General features: G+C 34.9%; 1 long non-coding RNA gene across 1 annotated transcript in view; it reads left to right on the forward strand.

The window, feature by feature from the left end:
* Nucleotides 1–17,474, forward strand: part of LOC134806523 (uncharacterized) — a 496,946-nt gene that overhangs the window by 46,874 nt on the left and 432,598 nt on the right. Inside the window, exon 2 of the long non-coding RNA XR_010146541.1 lies at nt 16,031–16,180. This is a non-coding gene — a long non-coding RNA (uncharacterized LOC134806523). The remainder of the gene's footprint in view (nt 1–16,030; nt 16,181–17,474) is intronic.

Here is a 17,474-nt window from a genome sequence, read left to right on the forward strand (position 1 = left end):
CACTCACCCGGGACCCTCCAGCCAAAACAATACGGCATTCTACCGTCCTTTATCAATATGACAAAATAAAGCGGGACACAAAACCGAGCTCACACAAAATGCCTCGCAAATTGCGAGTTCGAATGGATGAAGATCTGAAAATGCGGTTATTGTGTAAAAGTTCTAACATAGTGAATCCCACACGATACATTATATTACTATGAATGACACCAGATACCCATATATTAAAATATTGAGGGTTTTAAAATAAGTAAATGAAAAAAAAAATTACATATTGGAAAGGACACGTACAACTACCTACCTAGTACAGTAAGCATCATTACTATCATTAGTAGCGTTTGAAACAACGCGCCAGGCCGCGTAGCCAACATGCCAATCGCCGCTCCGTAGCGAACGAAACAGGACAAAATTTGTATTAGACTTTACGCATCTCAACATTCTCAACCTTAAGTCATGAATAAATAACATTAATACTTAAATCCCAACTCTAGTTTTTAAATGCTTTATTACACCGAAAAAAATAATTTTCTACAATACTACCAGAACATATAGTAATTAAAAATATATTTATACCTACTAAAATCCGGTAGTAATAACAAAAAATGTTGTATCGTGTAAAACTTGTTTTTTAAACATCACTGTTTAATTCTAGTTAAATGCAATTTAGTACTGCTTACAATTTCGTTGTATATGTAAAGATGCAAGTGTTGTAAATATTAAACGTTTGTCTCGTTTAATATATGCATCGTAACACTAACTATTGATATGTAAAAATAAAGATACGAGTGTACACGTTACAAGTTATTATGTTGTGGTTACTATAATGCATTGTAGTCTGAACGAATCAAACAGTTGTGCCAACACCACGGTGTATGCGCGGGTGGCGGGGGGCGGAGAAAGGAATTGCGCAAGTCACAGAACAGCAGCCACCAGCCAGCCAGCCACCACCACGCCAGCGTCTTACGTTGCGGCCGGTCGATGTTTTTATTTACGTAGATCCTGTCCATAATTTTTTTGTTAACTAGTACAAGTGTATAGTATAAGTGCGTGTTGTATGCGTGTTGCTGACACAGTGAAATGTGCGGGCTCCGATTAAGGAAAAGTCCTCCCGCACCGATGTGGATAAGGAGGGATTCACACTGGTGGAAAGGAAACGTAAGGCGCGCAGGGCGCCTCGTAAAACTCTGTGTGGCACTGCGGAGCCGGTTAATTCTGGCCTACGAGTTGCGACACCGAGTAAGGCGCTCTACGTGTCTCGCCTGCATTACTCCGCCGGGGCCGACGAGGTGGTGGAGTACGTCCGCCGGAAGACTGGCTACACGCTGAGGGTGCACCAGCTACAGTCGCTATGTGCACTTCAGTTCATTTGTAGTGAGCGTGCCGCGGCCTCTGCAGGACACCATCGCAAGCGCGGACTTCTGGCCGAAGGGTGTGGTGTTTCGGCGGTTCCGGGGCAACCTGCCGAATCCTACGCCGAGTCAGACGACGCTACGGAGCCACGCTGCTACGTCGTCGCCCAAATCCAATGTTTAATTTGTATGTCATTTTTGTGTCTATTGTTTTCTTTGTGGAGACAAAATGTTTTTTTCATTTGTAGTGTCACAGTGCCTTGGTTTTACTGTAATGCTGTGTTACTTATTTGATCAATAAAATAAACAAAAATAAGTGTGCTTAAAAACTTGTCTGTATTTACTCGAAGAGCAGTGTACTGGTTATATATTGTTCACGTAACCAGAACCCACTGTGCTGAAGGGACGTCTAAACGGGCCATATGTTCACTGCAATATGTGACCGGCAACTATTAGTGTCCCTCTCTAACATGTGAGTAAGAGGACACCAATAGTTGCCGGCCACATATTGCAGTGAACATATGGCTCGTTTAGAAGCCCCATTAGCACAGTGCGTTCTGGTAACGTGGACAATATAAAACCAGTACACCGCACAAATCGTTCAGTTACATATACTGAGTACCTTGTTATAACAACAGGACAGGAACGTATATGTTACTGTATTATTTAGTAACCATTAACAGACCGGCTAGTTGGGTTTACTAAAAGTCTTATACCCACTACTATACACTTCATAGAATTTACAAATTTAATTTAACAAGAATGGTCTGGTTATGTTTACAAAGTGTCCTGTCGTCACATATACAACAAGACAATATAGTACAGCTAACCAGATTCTGGTTACCAGTACCAGGTTTTTTTTTCAGTGTAGTCATAAAAAAATACTTGTATGTAGGTATGTCTATTTATTAAGAAAAAAAAAAGATTCGACACGGGGTTGTCTTGCCGGCTACCGCCATTAAGTGGTGTATTAAACAATAGATACACCACTTATACACTTACACACACATACACTTTTTTTTTGTATTGTTAACCTGGTTTAGTGTCCCACTGCTCTACACTGTATATTATATTTTGTATTATTGTGTGCATATTATATATAGGTACACTGTATTACATAGTAGCAAAAAGAATAGATAGTATAGAGGGGTCCTGTCATTGTCAATTTTGTAGTCACGGTACATTTACTGCCATCTATCGACACACGATTAAAACTTAAAATAAAATTGAAAATGTATAAAATAATCAAAATATGTTTACGGATAAATGATTCTTAATTTTTATTGTTCCATACTGACCCATGTTCTTTCACTGATATGTGTTAAAATTGTTAAATACCAAACGGTGTCGTTAACGCCATCTAGCCGAGAATAGGCCAAAGGTAATGGCGCCATCTATTCGAGAATGACTTTTCCTTGGCCGTCCGAGGCACGTTTTTTTCTTAGACTTTATTTATCTTATACGGAGTTATATATATCTCTGATAGTAGCTACCTACTCGTAGCAATGTAGGTCATTTCCTTTCGACTTTTGTGTCCATCTTAGAGTAAGTACTTAGGTAAGTACTTATAATTTGCTTTACTCATATCGTAAATCCACACGCGTGTTTTAAGGTCTCTCATTATGTACCAGTTGCATAAACCACTATAACATTGGTTCTTATGTGTACTAATTCTCGAGCAGGTATTTCACAGCTCGGAACTAAAAGAATCGTGCGTGGCTTATTGTTCCCCGCAGGAATAACCGCTCGTAAAAGTTTCCCCTATACGTACTTTTATTTTCCACACATCTGGGCAACGGTACGGGTAACAAATTATAATGTCGAACAACTTGGTCGCAGTAGTTTGAATGTTGATAATATAATATTACTAGTGGCTCTGTGAGCTGTAGACCTCGCGAGCAGAGCATTAAATTACATGGTGCTAAGAGCTTTAAATATAGTAAATTAAAAAAAAACAATACGAAATTTAAGTGTAAAAAAATAAAAAAAGTTATATCCCACCATACAAATACTGGGGATCGAACCCAGACTCTCTGTGCAAACAAAAAAAGCGAACGTTTACAAACTGAGCCGAATAGTTCTTACATAAGCTGACGAAATTTAGCTACTCATTCTCAAGTTAAAATTAAATATCTTAATACCTCCGAAACCAGCGAAATAAATTTCCTGAATTTTGGCCATTTAATCTATAAACATATCTCAAAAAGAAAAGAAAAATCTCTTATGATATCGATACGACTATTTGTTTAGGCGCGAGGTATCACGACTCCGCCATTTATAAAAATTTCCAAAAACTGGATTGACATAAAAATTTTATTTAATCATAGAATCTGGTCACAAAATTTCACGAGAATCGGTTGAGAATTGTGACCTGTAGAGGAGAACATCCGGACGGAATCCGGACGGACATACGAAAGCAAAATGCCCGAGTCAAAACGTAGACCGTAGCGTAGCGAACTACGCTTCGGTCAATTATGTACACATACAATAAAACAACCTTTAACCTGGAACGCTGCTTGCGTGATGGGCACCTTACCAAGGGCGCAAAACTTTGATAGGTATTTTTAATTTTTTAGCTTTAACATGCATATTTTCTGCGACTAAACCTGCGGAGAAAAAAAAACAAATCTGTTATATGATAGATACACATAGCAGAATATCTGTTCAGAATAAGTAAACAGAATATTCTGCCTACACGTTGTAAACCTCTAAAAAGTGCTAATAATACGAAAATTTCGCTGGAAAAGGTCAAACTTATTGTGTAGGATTGTGTAGGAGTTTACTACTTACCTAAAAGTAAACTTGTCAACTTGAATAATAAGCCAGAAATGTGTTTTATTTTTATACGAGTGTATTTATTTCTTTTTTTTTATGTATTTTTCGTAATAGGCATAATTTCCACTGTTCAAATTTGAACTCGGTAGGTACCTAGATTAACATTTTTCAATACGAGTGTAACTTCTGTAATTGTCTATAATTATCATAATCTTGCCGTACTGTCAAATCACCACCACCACCACCACTTAAGTTAGGAAAATCTTGTCCTTGATTTATTATAAAATACTATTTAAATAATATAATATTACTTAACAATAATAATTTAAGAAGTGGCAAAATAATACAACACTATTACGCGCCCAAATTTTATACCGTTGCCATCCAAACAAAATATTATACTAGTAAAGTCTAAATTATCTTCTATCATAATAGAATTAAAGAGCAATTTGAAAATAAAGTTACTTATACAAGAATATTTTAAAATGATCAACATAAAATCCGAATTACGTGACTGACGTATAATCAGGCGGATATAGCACGTGTTAAATCTCTTTGTCTTAACCCTGCGTACAGGCTTAGCTTAATACGTATTTTAATTATATTATATTTATCTCTATAAAATCGCCAGTACAAGTATAATTAGCGTTTTTAAATGCTTAGTCGTTGATATTGAGATTAAAAAATTAAAAAGGTAACGAGTGGGTTCAATGCCGCAGGCGGAGGTTTTAGAAGGGAATTTTTATTACTTCTTTTTTATTAGTATATGTTTTAGTTTTGTTTGATATTAATTTTTTTTGTAGGTACCTAGTTCAACTAACTTCTAACATTTAATGTTAGTTCAATAACTAAACTAACATTAGATGTTAGCTTAGTTATAATTTTTGTAGTATACCTAAAGTTAGTTCTAATGTTTTTTTTTATTAGTTATTAGCGTTGTTTCTTGATTACCTGATTACTTGATTGATTATTTGATTTGTTTATTTCTTGATTACCGTTAAAATATAATATTATTCTCAAAAAAGGTTGCAATTTAAAAAAAGTTTCACCATCACCATGAGATATGGTGGGATTGAGCACCAGCTCATGGGTTTGTAAATAATCTGTTAATCTGAATCAAATATACATGTACCTATACTTTACCTACATACCTACTTTATTTACCAAATGGTAATATGAAATCCCGAACACAAAATACGATCCAGAAATTGTAAAGGCTGTTGCAAGTTTCCAGTACCTTTTCACGGTTTTATGATCAACGGCACGCATATCGCGCCGAGGAAATTGCCACGTTACATCTCAATAGGAACGTCGACGACGTCAACTGTTGCTCTTACATCGATACTCTGCTTCTTGGGAGCAACATAAATTGCAAATATTGCACATAAATTATGCTTGTAACATGATAACTACACAATACAAACTAGATACCTAATACAAGTATTATAAAACTAAGTTAGTTGCGGGCTTATTTGTTATTACGGGCATTTAAGATCGTGGTACTGGTGCTCGACGCGGTCCCAGTACATGTCATCTTGAAACTTAAGTCATTGTCAATAGAGGTGACAACAGGGTGTCATCTATTAAGCATTAGCATGTCGAGCATTAGTACCACCACCTTATGGCTCGACACGCTGCCGCTTGTCAAGATTTTTTTTCTATCAATATTACCTACATATACAAAATACAAATACCTACAGTTTTCTCCTCACATCGCATTCTTTCTGTTTTCATGTATAAACTATACATGGCTGGAGTGTAGGTATGTACCTATCTAAAAACAACGATCAAATTCGTTCCAAATAAAAAGTGCTATTTCAGCTGAAATTAGGCTTTTCTTTAAAGCAAACGAGGCTAACCGAGCCTTTGTAACATATAATTTAATTACGCTTTAATTACCTACCATAAGAAAAACAGAGTACCTACGGTATGCGCGTGGTCAAAGTAAAAGCTTCCGTAATGTACATTTCAAATCAGTACGAGCAGTTCTCTGAAAGCATTCGCTGCTTATCACTTTGTTGCCTTACGAGCTTAATTTTATTGACCTTATTTGTATACAGCGTCGCATATTACTTTTTTGTAGCAAAAGCACTTTGCTTGCATAATAATAAGTTATACTCATCTTCCTCGCGTTGTCCCGGCATTTTTCCACGGCTCATAGGAGCTTGGGCTCCGCTTTATTTGGCTACTAATCCCATGAATTGGCGAAGGCACTAGTTTTTACGAAAGCGACTGTCATCTGACCTTCCAACCCAGAGGGTAAACTAGGCCTTATTGGGATTAGTCCGGTTTCCTCACAATGTTTTCCTTCACCGAAAACCGACTGGTAATTATTTCGTACATAAGTTCCGAAAAACTCATTGGTACGAGCCGGGGTTTCAACCCACGACCTCCGAATTAAAAGTCGCATGCTCTTAACACTAGGCCACCAGCGCTTTTTATTATACATTATTAATTATTATAAATACATATAATATTATTATATTGTATGTATATGCCAAATTGACTGTCTCTCTGTACTTTCGGTTACCTTTTCAGTTAAATAGTTGCTTAAATAAATATATTATTTAAACAGAACGGAAATATGTGTACGTAAGCAGTTATACAGCGTACATTAATTCATTAATGTCCACAATTAGGCGTGTATTCTCACCCTTATCAAATTATGAGAACAATGAAAACTATTCTCATAACATTCCACTGTTTTGCTTGGACCTTTATTATTCAACAAATTAAAAATGTAACAGATTTTATTTATTTAAACTTTTTTGCACAAAATACATACAACAATGTCCAAATAGCGGACTTAATACCAAATGAGGCAGCGGTATTTGTAAAACAAAATTTAGAACTTTTTCCATCGTTTAACAACTTGACGAATAGATCACTCAGGCAATATCAAATGACGCTACCTCCATGCAAGTTAAAAATAAGGCAAAAAAGTGCATATTATATGTGTATTAGAATTTTCAATAATATTCCCGCATCTATTAAGACACTTCCAGATGCCGAGTTTAAAGATACATTCAAAAACATATTATGTAACGCATGCTTCTACACGCTTGACGAATATTTTAGTTATAAGTTTTAGTATATAATTACCCATATAATTTTATACCTATATAGAACCGTTGACATTCGACAATTGTAATTTGAAATTTAATGTAATTGACCGAAGCGAAGCGAAGGTCTACGTTTTGACTCGGGCATTTTGCTTTCGTATGTCCGGATGTTCTCCTCTACAGGTCGCAATTCTTAACCGATTCTCATGAAATTTTGTGACCAGATTCTATGACTAAATAAAATTTTTTTGTCAATCCGATTTTTGGAAATTTCCAAAAATGGCGGAGTCGTGATACCTGTCGCCTAAATAAATAGTCGTATCGATATCATAAGAGTTTTTTCTTTTTGATATATGTTTATAGATTAAATGGCCAAAAATTCAGAAAATTTGTATCTCTGGTTTCGGCGGTATTTAGATATTTAGTTTTTACTTGAGAATGAGTAGCTAAATTTCGTCAGCTTTAGTAAGAACTATCATGGCGCATTTTGCAAACGTTCGCTTTTTTGTTTGCATAGGGAGGTCCCTGGTTCCATCCTCAGTAATTGTATGCTGCTACATAACTTTTTGTATTTTTTTATACTTAAATTTCGTATCAATTGTTGTTTTTTATTTTATTTTTTTATTTTGATAAAATGAAAAAAAAATCGTATTTTTTATTTATCAAGCGCGGGCTAAGCGCATTCGTTTATTTTTTGCAAGAGATGATGGCTTTTTGCGCTTTAAAGAAAATTTGATTCTTGAATATACGGCGCCATACCTTTGGCCTATGCTCGTCTAGGTGGCGACACCATTTTATATTTACTCATATCAGTAAAAGAACATGGGTCAAAATCATATGGCGTTCTAAAAATAAAAAATATCATTTATCCATACATATATACATTTATTGATTTTTTTTTCCATTTTCATTTTAATCCTGTGTCGAAAGATGGCAGTAAATTTACTGTGACTACAAAATTTAGTATGACATTAATCCTCTACTACACATAGGGACCGTGCGCGTTGGAGGGTCTGCCATCTTGTGGCCTGAATCGGAAACATGTACATTGCCAAAACAAGTTCTACCATCTACCGTTCTTGTAGGTACGTTTCCTTATGCATAGTAGGTTCTGTCATCTTGTGGGCTACATCGGAAGCATAAACGTCACATTTACGCCTCACGCCAAAAATCTGACGGCTCCTATGCTACCCCCTATAGTTCACGCACGCCCACTATAGGGACCGTGCGCGTTGGAGGGCCTGCCATCTTGTGGCCTGAATCGGAAACATATGTGCACATGTACATTGCCAAAGCAAGTGCTACCATCTACCGTTCTCGTAAGTACGTTTCCTTGTGCATAGTAGGTTCTGCCATCTCGTGGGCTACATCGGAATCATAAACTACTCATCTACGCTTCGCGCCAAAGATCTGACGGCTCCTGTGCTGCCCCCTATAGTTCATGCACGTCCCCTATACACTTTATTCTCTTTAGATTAGATATTTAAATTCTTACTCGAGAATAAGTAACCAAATTTCGTCAGCTCATCTAAATGCTATCATAGCGCAGTTGGAAAGACGCTTACAAGCAAGGATATGGGATAGGTACCCGGTTCGATCCCCAGTAAATGCAAAAATTTTTATTTATTTTTTGCACTTAAACATCGTATTGCTGATTGATCAAGCGAGCGCGAAGCGCGAGGTAAGCGTATTCGTTTGAGTTTTTGTTTGAACATTTTTTTAGCGGTTTTAGTTCAAGGGCATGGCTGTTCCAGGAGTCAATTTCCACTTACGTTTATAGCATGGGCGGTCACCATCCATAAATCGCAGGAGTTAACATTGCCTAGGGTAGTGGTCGACCTTGGGCTCAGGGAACTAGCTGTAGGTTGCTCGTACGTTGCGCTTTCCCGGGCTCAAAGTCTAACTAACAATAATGTTAGTTAGACTTTGAGCCTTTTAATTTGGATCGCCTCGCTAAAATGGCCCATAATTTCCGCAAATCATTTTTTCTTCGAGGCAATTACTCCGTTCTCATTTTTTCCCAGTGGAATTTCTTCGCTTTATTTAATTTTTCGTGTACATTTTTTCATAAACTAAATTTTCCTTTTCTCAATTTATTCCCTTTTCTTTTTAATCCTAGTAGTTAAAATAACCAGTAGGTTTTTTTTTCACTAACTAAATATTCTCTATCTCCATATTTTCTCTTTTTTTTAATGCGAGTGGTAAAAATAACCAGGTTTTTTTCAAATAGGTAGGTTAGGGTTTTTTTTTTGATGACCCTAAAAACGAAACTGCTCCCAGAGATAGGTAGGTTAGGGTTATTTTTTTTTTGATGACCCTAAAAACGAAACTGCTCCCAGAGATAGGTAGGTTAGGGTTATTTTTTTTGATGACCCTGTTAGCCAAAAATTGTTTCGTATGTCCATATGTTCTACTCTACAGGTCGCATATCTAAACCAATTCCCGAATTTTGTAAGCAATTGATAGTTAAGTTTTTATGGTCAAATTAGATTCTCTAAATTCTTCAAAACAACGGAACCATACATTTATTCAGTTTTAAACTCGGCTCGCGAGGTCTACAGCTCACAGAGCCACTAGTAATAATATGCATGACTTGCAACATTTACTATTTAGATATTAAAGAATTACATTAGCATAATATGCTTAGTACTTAAGATCTTGCATGCACGCAGTTAATGTTCACATACATGGCTTTGTCATGTCATGGAAAAACAATTTTCACATGCCATATGGCAGAACGTATTATAGTGTAGAAAATAAAGGTAGTGGACCCCGCAGTAATTCCTCAGCCAGAAAAAACTTTACAGTATGATAAAGTATCACTAAATAAAAAGTATTGTATAAATTTCCAAAGAATAATAATAATAGAATTAAAGTAAATACCTAAAGTCTTAAATCGTTAATATATTTTTACGGAAAAATGCTCCGTTTAAAATTTCTTCACCAGATATATTCATGTAACGTATTGCAACAATATATGAAATATCAAAAAAATATCCCAGCAGAAATACCAGTATTAATAAAATACATTTTTTTGGCGTGTCTTGGACCGGAAAATTGCTCAGTCTAATTTTTTCACTGGAATGCCATTTTATTGCCGTTTTATACCTACAAAATGAAAATCTAAAAATTTTCCACTCTCAGTTTTTAATAGTTCTATAATACATACATTTCGATACGCATTTTTTTTGGATTTTTTTACCCACCGCGCCAAATTATATTCTAAGATCATATAAGAAGAAAAAAATGACAGAGCAATTTTCCGATGAAAATGAGCGTCAAAAAAAGGAAGTATCATAAAAAAATATTCTCATGTTTGACAAAACTTTTAGATTTTTTTCTAGTATCACATACTGATACAAATAACTTATTTTGTAAAATAATTTTGGACTGAGGAATTACTCGGTTCAATATATAATCAGATTTGTGTTTTTACCTAACTTAGGAGTGTTTTTTTTTTGGATATTTATAATGTTAGTCTCGGCTCATACTATACAATAACCAAGCTAAATTTCATCGACTGAGAAATTAATGCATGGGTCTCCATACAACAACTTGCTTCATTTACTACACTATTAAGGGTCAACATTGTAAATTTATAACATCCACTGTACTGTACCATATGTTCTTGTGAATAAACGTTCATTCATTCATTCATTCAATGGCATTCTCTACCAGTCAATAATAGGGCCAAATAGAGATACATACGATTGGTGCTGAGAGAAAGTTTATTGAATGAATTAAAAACACTGAAGGTACTTAAAAACTACATAGGTATACATGAATAAATACATTATATAAATGTATGTATATACTAAACTATCACATTATAAAATATATAATATTGATGGATATCATGCGAGTTCTTGTTTTAGCAAATGTATACCCATTTTAGCATTAAAAAACTTATTAAGGAGCTTGAGGGAGTGAATTCCAAAGACGACGAAGAAAATTTTGTCAAAGGATAACAAATATTGTAGGTTACTTTAAAACGTGAATCATGTATCGCTAAAATGTTACTTTGGTGCATTATTTTAGTTTGCTGATATTTTAAAGAAACAAATACATTTTGAACAAAGGTAATGTAATGTTATTGAAAACTAATACATTTTACAAGAATATTTGTGACGTTCCACGGGAAAAGGTACCTTATGAGGGTTTCTAGTTTCGGAGATATTAAATGTTTTGTAAAGAGGTGAAAAAATGCTCAATTTTTTTTTATTGTGTGATCTGAAACCTTAATGCGTAACGTTTGTTTACCTGTTTTTATTTTTGTTATAAGTTAGTTATAAGCCTAGTAATGTCGTCTCAGAGTTTAGTAGAAAAGGTACCTTATGGAAAAAAGATTGAAAATTCCCAAAAAAACTAGTCAATACGGGAAAAGAAGTTTGGTAGAGAACTGTATTAGCATTCTGCAAAACTAATTTGATAATTTCAGTTCTGGTTGGGGCGCCTCGCAAATATTATAACCGTACATAGACCGACATCACAAATCCAAGTAGACCGCTATTATACCAAAGTTACTCTCGTCAAGTCTTTCTTAACTAGAATAATCTTCATTTGGTTTGGTCGCATGCAGTAAATCAGCCATTGGTTTGCTGAAAAATGCCAATACCAGACGCATTACCTTATGGAATATCTGAGGTCATTGAACCTCAATGCCGCTTATCTTCAATAGCAACCGAAATATATTATTGATAAGAAATAGACGATTTATACCATCTTAACCCCAAAATATTATTAGTTTATCCTAAATGTTCCATCATCATCATGCCTCATCATGTAACTTGACCACAAGGTACCTTTTCATTACATACAAATTATTGGTCTTTTTTAAGATTATTATGACGAAGAACTAATTAAATTGGGGGCAGTTTAATGTAAATTAATATTTTCTATTCATAAAAGATAAACTATAATATGATCGATATTTTGTAGTGATGTATTATTAGATTTATTTCCATAAGGTACCTTTTCGTAAATGTATGGAGCAAATACTGTTATTGTTATGTAAGTTTAAAGTGGCATAAGGGGTTAAATATAGTATTTAGTTGGGGTTTTAGGATTTATTTCATTTGAATGACAGAATTTCTTTCATATGTGCTCAGAAAAATTGATTGTGTGTCACATTAAAAGTAAAAATATTCAATTTTGTGATTTTATATAAAAAGGTAAGAAAATACATTTTCACCTCTTAATCGGTATTGTTTTTTGCTTAAACTGTCTGTCAGTGTCGTTTTCTAATAGATAAAATTTCAATCTTGAGAGCTCATTGCAATCAATCGTGAAAATGAAATAAAACTTTATTTTCAAGAGATTGGTTAGTATACACATAAATCAGTCGATATCAAAAGTTTCTATTTGCATTACAGAACAAGTCGGAATATTTTTTTAATCTCAGATATATAAGGCATTATTATTTGTAGTCAACTATGTAACTTACTTCAGGAACATAGTTTTTTATGCGGCTAAACTTAAAACTTCTCTATCGTAAAGTTGCTCATTTCACAACATTATTTTCAAAAAATCATATCTCTGTAACTACGCAACCTAGAAGGTTGATCTTTTGTGTTATCGATAGCTTATTTATTGTAAATTACTGGGGTATGCATAACTCCATACCCGCCATAAGGTACCTTTGACCGTGGGACGTCACATTTAGCAAGGTAATGCTTTTAACATTACTTTTTAAATAGTAAGCTACGCTAAGTTTTAATATTTTAAAGAACGTATTTTTAAGTAGGCATTCTCTTTGACCACAACTTGAACTTAGCGTTCGACAATATCAAGAGAAACTACAATAAAATCCAAACAAAAGGAGGTATGTTCAGATATATTGAATAAGAAGAGTTGCTTTATATTTTTTATTTTACAAATTGCCGTAAAATATTAAACACCTATTCATTGACCCTTTCACTAGTGTGAAAGGGTCAACATTTTTCGTTGTAGTGTTTTTTGTCTCCAAAAAATGTGACGGAGTGGAGCTTTTTGTATGTACAAATTTAGTTTTTAATTTTGACACAGTCGTCAGAAACAGTACAACGAAAAGAATTTTGACCCAAAAACAAGATAGAAATACATCGCACATCTCTTAAAAAGTAAAAACGCCTCTCCACGGAAAATACGTAACATGGAATTAAGTAAAGGTGGCCCTCACTGATGCTCATTGTAAAGGCAACAAATACCCTCCAATCAAACTAACGCCCAACCGCAATTTATCTTGGCCAAAGAAATATCGTGTTCGTAAGTAGTGCCGCTACTCTCCGGCCGAACTAAATGTTGCCCTCTAAAGAAACGTGCCCTAAATGCCGGCTAATGGGATCTTTATAGCCGGTAGTTACACTAATGTTTCGTTACCGAATAAATACAATAAATTTAAAAAAAGTCGTCATGCAGAATGTAAATGAAATTCAGACTAGGTATAGATAGGTAGAGTGAATGAAATCAACTTGTGATTTGTCTATCTATTGATTGTATTGTTGAACATGTACAGATTCATCAACTGATTATAATTTAGCATAATATTAATAATTATAATTAGCTAAAAGTGCAGCTTTATAAGGGCTCGATATTTTTTTTAAATAATTTATTCGCCAATAAGGTATAAAATGCCAGCGTCAGATTTCGTGCACGAAATGGGCACGAAAAAGTGTCACGTTGTGGACAGATCTCCATGGTAACGTTGTGGCCAGACCTCCAAGGTAACGGCCACGTTTTCTTATGACGTTATCACGCAAAATTATCGTCTGTAAACTGACTTTACAGACAGCGATTTTTTTTTAAATAATTTATTCGCCAATAAGGTATAAAATGCCAGCGTCAGATTAATGTTTAATTAAGTGCCTATATCATATTGCAAAAAAAAAAAAGTATTAAGCTACTTACTTATTTTATAGATCAAATTTTAATCTTGACACACAGAACAAAGTTCGAAGAGCAAAAAGGCGATACACCAGCTTCTCACATGCTTGCGCGTCAATCAGGAAGGAATGCTGCGTACTGTACTAAGTACTCCTGCGTACTGTACTACTATAGCGACATGTCAGGAAGGTCCGTAGGCTTTCATGGTGATAAGGAACTAGTGTAGGTTTCGCAAAGGAACTATGTACCTATTACAGAATGGTATCGTTATTTACTAGAACATACATTTACCCGCAGTGGCGTGGGAAGATACAGCCTCCATCTAAATTAGTTTGTTTCTTCATCTTGTTTGTTAGAACTAAAAAGGAAGCTATTTTACCTTATCCACAAAAATATTGGTACTACACAAGTAGACAGATATAAGTACCCATACTTGTACTAAAAACAATTGAAACAATAAACTCATTTTTGACGTGATAACGTCTTATAAAATCGATGAACACCGGTAGCATGCACGAAAAAGATGAGTCACGTTGTGGACAGATCTCCATGGTAACGTTGTGGCCAGACCTCCAAGGTAACGGCCACGTTTTCTTATGACGTTATCACGCAAAATTATCGTCTGTAAACTGACTTTACAGACAGCGATTTTTTTAAATAAAAGTTAATAAATATTTACATGTCAAGCATATTTTTTTTAAATAAGGTTCTATAATTATGACAAACAAACGTTCTGTCCGCTTTTTATTGATAAAAACAAACAATGTAGGCTTGAAAAAGTTTTCATGGGGTCGCCTCCGAGTTATGAAGGCAGGGAAGAAGTTTAATCGTACTTAAAACGAGTTAATCCCTCTTTAATAAGTGGTGATGCGCCCTCAGTAAGCCTTGATCTCATTAGCCGGACTTGCTGAATGTTTATCTTTTATATTTAAGATTTATATTTACTTATGTAAGTTCAGTTGCTATAAAATTTGTTATTTTGTTAGGGTGCGGTTGTATTGCCAACCAATGGAATGAAACAGTGAAATCCGCTGTAGGTATTATTGAATCGTCACATTGGAAGGTGTAATACCTTCCATAATATAAAGTGAATTTTCGGAAAAATATTTTTATACATAAAACTAGAGACTAGTAAATATTCAAGATGGACGGTGCCTTTTTATTATTTTTTCATTTTATATTTACACAATGTATAAATATGTGGCAGTATCAGGGTTATATATACGCAAATAATTAAAATGTAAAAAAAAAAATATCTTACTAACATTGGCTATTCTCGCGGTGTTGTGTAGTAGCCGTCAGTCTTCTTTATTTACTAGACTGATAATATAAAATACTGTGAATTTATAATTAAGTATGAAGATTTAAGGAGACTCACGCTAGACCGGGCCGTGTCTGGGCCGAGGCGTACGACATGTCATTTTCTATGACGGCTGATCGGTGATCACGTGGTGCTTTCCATAGAAAACGAAGCGCCGGAAGCTCCGGCCCGGCCCCGGCCCGGTCCAGCGTGAGTGATCCCATTCTGTGGTTTTAATACCTATTGCATAAGAATTTTTCACCAAAAACAAAGAAGATCATTCCATTCCATTCATTCTTTTTCCAGATTCCTGTTGTTTTCACGAAATTATTTTCTGGGTTAGCGCTCCTTGTTGTAACAGTTTATTTTACCCAAAGGTATCATCTCTAGGAAATTGGTGCCACGTATCGCGCCGAGTTTTATAAAAAAGAAGATCCCTTGGAATTAGGCACTGGAATATTGCTCAGCCAATTTGTAAGACTGTTGTTATCTTTTTATGTCCCGAGAAGTCGAATTGAGAGATTGGATACAACATGAATTAAATCTTTATTTTTGAGGCAACTATACCATAGATACCTTAAAACTACCTTAAAACTTGCATAGTGCATATTATTTATATTCATAAATGCCAGTTTTTTAGCTGACTTTTAAAATGGTGTGTGTCAATATGCGATCTGTGTGAGGCCTAAGATGCATTTGTAAATTTTACTTACGTAAGTAGGGACACAGCTATACTACAGAATGAGAGATGAATATCATTATCTCATTCTAACAAATAGCTTTGTCCCTACTTACGTAAGTAAAACTTACAAGTGTATCTTAGGCCTAACGATGTAGCTTTCAAACGGTAGTCCGTTACATTTAATTTCTTAGTCGTTTTCGTGTAAAGAAAGAAAGAACGCGGTGTATGTCTGCACTCTGCAGCAAACAACGGCTGCGTTGCATTAAAGGTGCAATGTAAGTTTAATATGGACTAAATTATCATCCCACAACACCAATATGAACTAGTTAAATTGCAAACAAGGGCGGTCAAAAGCCATTTTGTATACGCTATCAAGTACAAAATCAAATATACTTAACAAATGGGCCAGTACCATTTGCGAGATAACGCCGGCGCCGGTGGCGGGCGGAATCATTTCCGCCGTGTCAATCATGTGTCCGTCCGTCTGTACACACGTCCACTAATGAGTTCGCGAAGTGCCTCCAAATACCATCTACATTACCACTCGAACGAGCCCACTTATTATTTTTAAACAACAAATAATCTGCGTAAACTCCAAAAACTAATTAAGTATTTACTACCTTCTATAGTCCGTTTTTTTAGCATTAGAAAGAAGGTAAGCGATCTTGACGTGTCATTTTATTAATATACACTTTTTAAAAATAAGGCTCAGCAAATATGTAACTATTATAAATCATATACGATTATTTACATTCCTTTGCTTTTATGAGTAAAATAAACTAATTATTTAAAGCGTTTTTCAATCATTTTCAATAAAAAAGGCAAGTCAAGATGGTTTACCTTTTTTCTACTGCTAAAAAACGAACTATATAAATAGAGGAATGACCTTACTATACTTTATCAGATTGGGAAACACACACCCCCTTATTCATAAACGCGCTACAAACCTCAATTAGCTAATAATCGTTTGTCCTTATTCGTCATTTTGACTTATGTATTTGTAAGAAAAGGATAAAAAATAATTTTACTAAATCAGGCCCATAAAGCTTTATGAAAGGGGGCACTCTCTAACACGGTGTCACAACGTCGATAATTAGATCGCATCAATCGCATTACTTTCACAGAAATTCCCCAAAGGTCATCACTATTTTTTTATTTCAAGGAGTTGAACGTTTTAATAGTCTCATGGAGGGTCAGTATATTGGAAGTATAATTCCACGCTATGCATTTTTAACACTATTCGTATCCCAGTAAAAACCAGCCTCAGCTACAGAGGAGTTAAAGTTCTGTATAGTTTCTCTGACTAATATGAGTTGAAAGGTGTCAGCAACATCCCCATCAATGATATAACTACTTAGATCAATACATTCAATATGATACAACATAAGCATTTTAATTTTGTGCAAAGATAAGACCGCCTTTTCTGCTAAATATTATAAATTTAA

This window comes from Cydia splendana, chromosome 3 (assembly GCF_910591565.1).
Source record: "Cydia splendana chromosome 3, ilCydSple1.2, whole genome shotgun sequence".
NCBI lineage: Eukaryota > Metazoa > Arthropoda > Insecta > Lepidoptera > Tortricidae > Cydia > Cydia splendana.